Below are 10,986 nucleotides of genomic sequence, written 5' to 3' on the forward strand. Positions count from 1 at the left end.
AAGGGTACTTCGGTGTTCAAGAATCAAGATTCACGTCTACTGTAGATCTAGTATGTATTGCGTTTGCCCCATTGAGTAATCATTTAACCAGTGTTTCATAGACGGGTTGGGTGAGCCGTGCCGGTGCTCGTAGGTCTAAGAACAATTTTAATTCGATGACCCATTTTATTCACTGTCATTCATTTAGATCATCGTGAATAAAAATGATGGTCAGTATGCCCACCTATTCTTAAAACGCGTCCAGATCGCCTTCGTGTGGACTCATTTCTGCTCTAAATTTGAACCTTAAATGCGGCGGCACGGACACGCCGCACATCTTCTCGGTGTCCATTCCGTCCCTCACATGACGGCCAGTCAACTACCCCCACATCTTTATTATTGACGTTCATCGACTGCGGGCCCACAAATCAGCGACCGCGTGCGTTCATTTTTAATCTGAACATGCGGGAAGACGCACGTGGAGGAGGTGTGTCGCCGCCGGCCGCAGCTGACGCGTGAGCAGCGACTCAACCCCATCTACGCTGCCGACTCTTTCGATTGGGAAGTCTCGTTTGCATTTGAGCACGAGAAACAGCATCTGTGCGGAGGCCGCTTACCAAGAGACGTTGGTGACTGTCCTTCGTAAAAGTGAGGAGGAAGAGCAACGCAAGGAGGAGGAGGAGGCGACGGCATACCAGACACGGCTGATGGAGGCCATGGCGCTATGTGCTGTCGATGACTACATCGTGCCGTCGCTGGCCCCGCCATCCCTTGCCAATGTCGTCCGTCCTCAAGACCGAGAGCTACGCACGTGACAGGTAGTGCGCGAATGAGTGAGCGTGCCACCTATTTGGTTGGTGACGACGTCGACACAGGAGTAGATCTACCTGAAAAACTAACGGCAACAACGAGTGACGGAGGAGCGCCTCGAGGACTAGCGGCTCGAGCAGTTGAAGCGCGACGCCGAGACGGAGGAGAAGGAGCGACGTGTTGCAACCCAGCCAGCGGCGGTGCAGCCTTCGACGTACGACGTCACCGCAGACTGAAAGACGATCTTTTTCTCGGTTGGCCCGACGACGTCGCTCGTCAACCTCATGACGCTCGTTAATTTCATCGGCCCCGACGACGAAGAGGACATCTAAGACAGCGCGCTGCTTAGTTTTTATGTTTAGTTTAATATTTTTATTTAATGTAAAATGGACTCGTGCACTCTTGCCGGCAATTAGGGCCGACATTAATATTTAATTAAAGTTGTTTACTTTTATAATATATATAATATTTTCTCACGACATCTAAAAATAAGTTTTGACAGTATTAAACATAGACGTCGATCCATTTTTAAAATTAAACATAGATGTCCACTGAACCAATCCAAATAAATAAAACTCGTGTTGGTTTGAATCACGGGTTGGCGTTGCTCTAAGCTAGTACCGGCGAAAGAAACGATGGAATCCATCTCCGAAATCCTCCATTGGATTTACTAGCATCTGACATCATGATGACACCGATCGCTCACATTTTTCTTAAAGATTAAGAAGGAGCAAGAAAAAGTACGGAGTGAGTAGTAACTTCTAGGCCTGTCACACCAGAGACCAGGGACCTTAAAAAAATACCAGAGACCAGACTACTATCAGTTCATAAAGCAGGCGTCCTTCCATGCGCCATGATTTGGCCCATCGGGTTTTAGAGACCCGACGACCTCCAGAATCCGGTCACCTCACCGTCTGCTTCTTTCTACTGATGGCTGATGCACTCCGGAGTACTGGGCACTGGCGTTGCATCAGTCGATGCATTGACTTCGTAGGAATAATAGTGTACCAAATTTGAGGAACGCAAAGAAAATAAATTTGACCAAAGGCTCGTATATATGCGTCATCATAGAAACAGTCGTCAGAATATTTGGACGCAAACATATTTCTCCGGTTTTCACTTTTGCACACAATAGGTCATGGGCACTGCTTGTATTGTGTTGAAATAGTTATGACTCAGAGAGAGCCCCGACCGACAATTGATATCTTTTTGAACTAGGCAGCGTTGATGGTTTCTCATTCATTAGCACAGGGAGCAACAAAGAGTTCGATCAAGTGATCGATGGATGAGAGAAAAAAGGTAATCGGAAACGAGGGTGTCGCATGCTGACTTCTCACATCACACTTCCAAAAGGGTGCTCGATGCAGGATGCCCCTGTGATTAGCCATTGCTCCATGTCCATGCGGCAATGCCCTCATGATGTTTTCGGTGCGAGAAGGGAGCCCTCAAAACGCCGCGTCGTTTTTTTCCATCGAGATGCGCCAGCAGATGAGGGTGGTTATTGATTTGGTCCCCTTTCGGTTGGCAGGATCCGCCTTGTCGATGATCCATTGCACGTTGCCGGTGGTGGACATGCCACCGTTCCACTAGTTTGGGTGAAATGCGGAACAGCCGGACTAGGAAGCCGTCGTGCTCCACACGTGTCGCGTCATCGGACATTCCCAGAAGAGGTGCGACGAACTCTCAAGGTTGCGCATGGAGAGGTGGCAGAAGTAGCCATTTGGCCAGCCTCGGCGCAGCAGCCGGTCATTGCACCATAGCCGATTTCTGTGTAGGAGCAAGAGGAATATCTTGTGTTTCCCCGCCGCCGAGACCTCCCAAATGGATGCCTTGAAGCAGCCTGTTGCCGGCTCGGTTTGTGCTCTGTATGCCGAGCCCGTGGAGTAGTTGCGTGAGCCCGTGAGGTTTCAGAGATGTCGTCGTCGATGGAGTGATTCAGTGTTGCGGCAGTGCCCCGGATCTCCCTATGCAGCTGGATGCCCTGTTGCGCAATGCAGGGCGCGTCGTCGTGCCATAGATAGAGCACCCATCTAACCTCGTGCACTGCCGCCCTGACGGTTCTATTTTTTCTAAGGAATCGTGCGAAGAGCGCAGGGTAGGCATGACCCAATGGACGCCCCCAAAGCGAAGTGCAATGCGAGAATGTGGTGGATTCCCCGTTGCCGATGGTCACTATCGTTGAGGCCGCGAACAGTGCCCGGTCTCCCTCATCACATGGCACGCCCGTGCCGACCTAAGGATGGGATGGATGCTTCCAAGACAACCATAGCCACATTAGTTTGAGCGCCTGCGTGGTACGCGACAAGTCGTGGATGCCTAGGCCGTCGCATGTCTCCGGCTTCGTGACGTCCTTCCAAGCGACCTTGCATTCCCCCGTGACATCATCATCTTGTACCCAAAGGAAACGCCGCCGCGCCTTGTCGACATCCTTGAAGAATTTCTTGGGCACTCTCAGGACCACGAGCGCGAAGGTGGGCATAGCTGAGAGCACGCAACAGACGAGCACCCGCCAGCGTGCCAATGGCAGTAGCTTGCCCTTCTATCGAGCGAGACAAGCATGGATCCTATTGAGGATGAACTGTAGATGGAGCAACCTAGTTCTACCAATTGTGATGCTCGAGGACGGTGTCGACCTCCTCCCGTGCTAGGTTGGCGAAGATGATCGCGTAATCAACGTATAGGTTGGCCCGCATCCTTGTCGCCCCCGGGCAAGGGCTGCAAAATCTCCTCCCCCGTTTCCTGCTCCAGCAACATGTGCAATGGATCGATGGCGATGATGAAGAGCAGAGGGGAAGGGGTGTTGCCCTGCCTCAAGCCGCGCTGGTGGATGATGTCCTCGTCAGTGACCACGTTGAGCGAGCAAGCGGAGGAGGAGGAAGACATAAGGGCGGTGATCCAGTCCCTCCATCGCGCACTGATGCCAAGTCTCTGCACAAGCTTGAGGAGGTACTCCCAGGACACACTATTGAACGCCTTGGCTATATCTAATTTCAGAAGAAGGGCGGGAGTCTTTCTATGGTGCAGGGCTCAAACAGAGATATGGACATACATGAAACTGTCATGGATGCACTTCGTCCTTTGGAAAGAAGTTTGCGCTGGCGAGATGATCTACTGAATCACAAAGGCCATCCGCATTGATAGCACCTCCGTGATCAGCTTTGCGATCGAGTGGATCAAGCTGATGGGGCGGAAATCGCCCACGGAAGTGCCCCCGTCCTTCTCGGTTAGCAGTACAATCGTCATAGTTTTGAGCTCCTCAAAATTTCCTCTGACAAGACTATAGAAGTGGACGAAAATGGCCATGACATCTGACTTGATCGTGCCCCAGCACACATAGTAGAACGTGCGAGAGAAATCGTCGAGCCTCGATGCCTTCTCCACAGGTGACGCCAAGATTGCAGCCCAAACCTCTTCCTCTGTAAACCGATTTCCCAGCCCCTCGTTCTGGATGTGCGACAACTCCAAAGCATCCTAGTTGATCGAATGGCCCCTCGCCGTCTTCGCGCCTAGAAGCTCTGAGAAGTGCTTGTGCACCACTGCGGCCTTGTCTCCACGGGCGGTAATCGTGTTTGTTCTTATCCGAAGGGAGTGGATGAAATTCTTGCGGCGTCATGAGTTGATCTTTGTGAGAAAAACGCATTGTGCATATCAGCGGCCCTGAGCCACGAGATTATAGATGCCAGCCTTTTCCGTGCACGCTCGATCGCGGCCAGTCCCACAATCCGGTGGATGGTCGGAAAAGGCATCGACGGAAATGCCTTAGACTCGGTAACACCACACTCTGTGATCACTGACAGCATGTCGATTTGGAGCGATGCCGCAACCGATTCTGGCCCGTAAGAACTATGGGGACCGGACCCTGCTCATGCAGGTGTTGCTTCAAGGTCGTCACGTATGAGATGCGATCGACACGGGTACCAAGGTCCATAGCTACGATCGGCTTGCCCTCGAGGCAAGTGATTACCTTGGCCATATTTAGATTCTAGTAAATGCTCTTTTTGTTTAGTGGTTTAGGTTTATCGAACCATTAAGTTATGGTACAAGTAGAGGTGACTTTCATGAAGTCTTTGTTATCGCTCTACGTTTAATTTTCCATGCCAGTACCTTGAAGTATGAGCTAGTGAAAAAACACAAAGAAAGATTGCAACTATTGTAAATAATAAGAGGAAATAGGTCAGAGCAAAGGTTCCACGTGCATCTTCGTACGCATCTTTGGGATCATATAACGGACAATAAACATTGGTATGATGAATAAATGGTATCAATTGATTTGTAACTAGATATGTAGGCCACACGTCATTATGACACCACGACTGATTGCCATCGAATCAGGGATTGACTCATTCAAGATTCACCCTAATCCATTTAGCCAGGTTACCAAAGTAATTAAGAAACTATACGAACCAACACATTAGCATTTAGTGATGGTGTCATTGTCTTCCAAGGAATTGGTACTAGCCTTACTAACACTAGTATTCGTTATAGCCTTCCATATTTTTCCTACGTATTGCATCTCTTTATACCAATCTTCGATGCATCACGTACGAGCGAGTTCTTGGATCGAGGAGGAACAAGAGACAAATCCTTGTACAAACATAAATCTATAAAGGAAAATCATACCATGAATCACTTAACTGTGCGCACACGAGGATGTGAGACTACACCTTGACCCTTAACTTGAGAGAAATGCCCACTCAATGTAGCAAAACCATATATGAAAGACATTGTAGATGGGTTTACTTGGAGCTGAATGATTAACCATCTTACAACATTGTTGATCTCTAGGGAATCTTGATTACAAGTATTGATGTAATGGAGATAGTGGCCATGATGATGGAACTATCAAATGAAGTGAACCCATGTGGGGTATCCTCCTTGTTTATATATTTTAGAAGGTGAACAAGATTTAGGGACCCTGCAAATTGGAACTCAGTCCCAACACGAATAAGTGATGTTATGACGTCACATAGGCGGTGATGCATGGTATCACCAATTGTACAAGCGCTCGCGCTTGTGCTCGTATCGTTGGTCCACTTATCTTCTCAAGGCTCTAATGGTGAACCATTTGGTATGAAATGTTAATCTCCTCATGTACTTCCCATACACGCCTTGATTCCTTCCTGAATATGCTAATTTTGAAAGAAAATAATAAAGCAAGGAAATATGCACGTCTGTACAATTAGTACCAATCAGTGGACATCTCTACAATTAGTTCCAATCAGTTGACATATTGAAGTGATAAACAAGACAAACATATAAGAATACATATTTTAAACGAGGTTAAATATGTGTGTAAAATCCACTCATGAGCGATCCTATGTTGCATACCTTTGTAGACGATGGCCAAGCTCGCTGCAAAGGGCACTAGCAAGGAGGCTATGGATGCGTTGAAGACAATGCAGCTCGATATGACACGTGTCCTTAAGGAGGAAGTGAAGACCTGCGCTAGAAGTACACTATCGTTTAATTCAACAACGGCAAGTGCATCGACAACTTCACCATGCGTCGTACATGTATGGTAAACCCATCTTAGCCTACTTGATGAGCAGATTCCAAAGAAAAAATGGTGCACAAGTGTGTTGGTCTTTTGAGACCGTTAGTGTTACTCAGTGGCGATGGTTTCGTTGACTGGGGATGCAAACTTTAGATCGGGATGGTAGCACACGAGACACAAGATTTGCATAGGTTCATGCCCTATCAGTGGATGTAAGATCCTGCAACCGCTCTTTGGTGCTTATATTTCTTGAGTGCTCGCCAGCAATCCTGAAGATTGTCGGGGGCAGGAGTTTCTTTGTTTATAAGCACTTGACAAGTTGTGATGGACGAAGGAGAAGATGGTGGTAGGTCCAAACCTTAGCTAGATGACTCTATCATGCTTTTTGGGTCCGAGAGGTCTGCTACGTCTGTAGGAGGTGTTAGATTTCCTGAAGAGGAGAGATGATGTAGCACGACATCAGAAAGTATTTCTTTTAGTTAAGAACCAAGGTTTATCGAACTAGTAGGAGTTTCCAAGCTAATTATATAAGCAACACATGCGTAAAACAAAAGCAAATGCTTGCACCCAACTTGGCAAGAAGGTTGCCAATCCCCTTGTGTTCATACTCACATGTTTAAAATGAAAAAGTGATAGATAATGATAGGGTAAACGATTAAGAATTAAAGAGGTAACCCAGAATCACAAATAATAATAGATAATGGACCCCGGGGCCACATGTTCACTAGTGGCAACTCTCCTGAAAGCAGGTAATTTCATGGTAAACAATTACTATTAGGCAATTGACAGAAAAGTAGCAATTCATAATAATGATCATTCACGACAAAATCATGTATAGGCATCACGTCCAAGTCAAGTAGACCATTAATCCAACTGCATCTACTACCATTACTCCACCCCAAGACCGTTATTAAGTTTGCAGGAAACAAGGTAACACAATAACCAAGAGGACATGATGTAGACACAAAGAACCCTAGCAATAAGATCAATCCTTAGTAGCAACAAAACATCACGTGCCTTTGCCCCTTCTGGCCACTCGGAGCAGCACATGCAACAGGTAAACCAAACATGCTTAAGAGGCGTAGCTAGCTAAACAGATGTCATTAGTAATTAAGCTAAAAAACATTCTATACCTTGTCATCAAAGATACCGATAACGATGGATATGGGAGAGGGGGAGGCCTCCACATCATGGGCTCCTTCCTCGTAGTGGTGAGTGGCCTGAGCCTGTCCTCGCACCAACTTGTCGCCTCTGGAGCTGAAGAAAGCATGGTCATGCTGAGAAAATAACTCATCCTCTTCGTCGAAGGCGCAAGCATAGCCCTCGAAGAAACACCATGAACTGTCGTTTAAAGCAGTCAACCGCGTGGCAGTGTTCGCATGCAAGGCCTCGACGATGGCCTCGATGGCGAGGTTCTCCTCCCAGGTCTGTGGGTCGGCATGCATGGCAGCCATCACTGCCCCATCCATGCATGCCGCCGCTATTTGCTTCTCGGCTGCCAAATGGTGCTTGGGATCCTGACTATACTGCATGCACCATGGATTTTAGTGGTGATTATTTGGAGGATGGGGTGGTGATTTGGGTGGAAGGTGTCGTGTCAGCGGTCGGGCCATGTGGGATGGAGGAGGAGGGTGAAGGGGGAGGGGTAATACGTCTCCAACGTATCTATTATTTTTTATTGTCCCATGCTATTATATTATCTGTTTTGGATGTTTTATACGTATTAATATGTTGTTTATATTATTTTTGGGACTAACCTATTAATCTAGAGCCTAGTGCCAGTTTCTGTTTTTCCATGTTTTTGAATATTGCAGATAACGAATATTAGGCAGAGTCCAAACGGAACAAAATCTCTGGAAATATTTTTCTTGGACCACAAGAAACCCAGCAGACTTGGAGTAGGGGGCACGACATATGTCGGGAGGCCATCAGCCTGCAGGGCACGCCCTAGCGGGGTGGCCGTGCCCCTGGCTTGTGGGACCCCTGCAGGTCTCCTAACCCTATTCTTTGGCCTATAAATTCATAAATATTCCCGCATCGCCAAAAATAGCCACACAAAGCCACGAAAATACTTTTACGCCACCGGGAGCCTCTATTCCTGTGAGATCCAATCTGGGAGCCTTTTCTGGTAATCTGCCGGAGAGGGAATTGATCACGGAAGGCATCTACATCAACTCCACTGACCCTCCGATGATGTGTGAGTAGTTCACAACAGACCTACGGGTCCATAGCTAGTAGCTAGATGGCTTCTTCTCTCTCTTTGATCTTCAATACCATGTTCTTCATGATCTTCATGGAGATCTATCCGATGTAATACTCTTTTGCGGTGTGTTTGTCGAGATCTGATGAATTCTGAGTCTGTGTTCAGACTATCTATGAATATTATTTGAGTCTCTTCTGAATTCTTATATGCATGATTTCATATCTTTGGAAGTCTCTTTGAATTATTGGTTTGGTTTGGCCAACTAGGTTGGTAATTCTTGCAATGGGGAAGTACTTAGTTTTGGGTTCAATCTTGTGGCGTCGTCACCCAGTGACAAAGTAGGGGTAGCGAGGCACGTATTGTATTGTTGCCATCGAGGATAAAAAGATGGGGTTTTCATCATATTTCTTGAGTTTATCCCTCTACATCATGTCATCTTACTTAATGTGTTACTCTATTCTTCATGAACTTAATACTCTAGATGTAGGCAGCAGTCGGTCAATGTGTGGAGTAATAGTAGTAGATGTAGAATCATTTCGGTCTACTTGACACGGACATGATGCCTATATGCATAATCATTGCCTTGGATATCTTCATAATTATTCGCTTTTCTATCAATTGCTCGACACTAATTTGTTCACCCACCGTATTATTTTCCTTTATGAGAGAAGCATCTAGTGAAACCTATGGCCCCGGGGTCTATTTTCCATATTATACTTTCAGATATATAAACCAAAAATACCAAAAATACTTTGCTACAATTTATTTACTTTTGTTTCTGCGACCTTTATATCTATCTCTATCAGATCTCATCCTTGCAAATAACTCTAAAGGGATTGACAATACTTTATAGCGTTGGGTGCAAGTGTTTGATTATTTGTGTAGGTACTACGATTGGGCCATTGCTTGTTCCTCCTACTGGAATTGATACCTTGGTTCTTAACAAACTGGGGGAAATAGTTATCTACTTTGCTGCATCACCCTTTCCTCTTCAAGGGAAAACCAACGCAAGCTCAAGAGGTAGCAAGAAGGATTTCTGGCGCCGTTGCCGGGGAGGATACATAGCAAGATCAAGCTTACCAAGTACCCATCACAATCTCATCTCTTGAATTTACTTTATTTGTCTCGTTTTCCCCTCCCCCACTTCACAAATTTTCTGTTTTATTCGCCTTTTTCTCGCCGGATCTCTTTTTGTCTACTTGTATTACCATGTGCCTTATATTTGCTTGCATCTTTGCTTTCTAAAAATCTAATTATATGGATCCTCATCCAGTTGCTAATCTTTTCAAAAGGCCAAATTATGATGAACCAATTCTAGTGAGTTGAGTGCACTTGATTATCTCTATGATGTTTTGTTTGAAAATCATGAATCTGAAATTTTTGGTGAAGTGTTGAAAGAAGAAATTTATATAGTGATTCATGATAGCTCCTTGATTAAAAAGCATGATTGCAATGATTTTACTATAAATTCTATTAATGTCAATTGTGCTAATAATATGCAAAACCCCATGCTTGGGGATGCTAATTTTGTCATGTCCACTACGTATTGCAATGATCATGATTGGGGTGATTCTTCTTATGATCTGGAAAATTTATTTAAGCCTCATGATGAATGTGATCTCGATAATAGTGTTTGCAATAATAATGAAAGTGAGTTTGGAAGAGCGTCAACTTTAGATCCCATATATTTGGAGAATTTTCAATCTCATGATTTTTTTTGATAAAAGTGGGTTTGGAGAGGTCATGACTTTATTTGATGATAATCCCACTATTTTGGAAGAGTGTCAACTTTGTGCATGTAGATCACGAAGAGAAAATTTTATATGATAGATATATTGCTGAATTTTAGTATGATCTTACATGCAATTATTATGAGAGAGGAAAATATGTTCCTAGAAATTTTTATAATACTAATTTACCTCTCGTTATGTTGAGATTGTCAATGCTTTATTACTCTCCCTTGCATATGCCGGTTTGTGCTTACCTTATAATTTATTTGCTTATAAAATGCCCATGCATAGGAAGTATGTTAGACTTAAATGTGATTTTGACATGCTATATGATGCGCTCTTTGTGCTTCAATTCTTGTCTTCCGTGAGAGCATCATTAAGCTTATCTATGCCTAGCTAGGGGCGTTAAACAATAGTGCTTGTCGGGAGGCAACCCAATTTTATATTTATGCTTTTATTTTCGCTTCTGTTTTTGAGTGTTGCACAAATTATTACCTCTCTAATAATTGTGTTTTCCTGTTTTAGTTAGTGTTTGAGCCAAGTTAGACCTTTGGGATGCTCTATGGTGTTTGCAAGTTGATTTTGCTAAAAAACAGAAACTTTCGCTCTCAGTACATGAATTTTATAAATTCACTAGAACGTGATTCTGATCTGAATGTTTTACACAAGATTGGTTTATAAATTTGTCAGATCGTCCTAATTGTTAAGAATTTTCGGTGTTACATAAGTATTCGAAGTAAACAGATTGCTACAGAATGTCTTGTTTTTTA

Source organism: Hordeum vulgare, chromosome 3H, assembly GCF_904849725.1.
Source record: "Hordeum vulgare subsp. vulgare chromosome 3H, MorexV3_pseudomolecules_assembly, whole genome shotgun sequence".
Lineage (NCBI taxonomy): Eukaryota > Viridiplantae > Streptophyta > Magnoliopsida > Poales > Poaceae > Hordeum > Hordeum vulgare.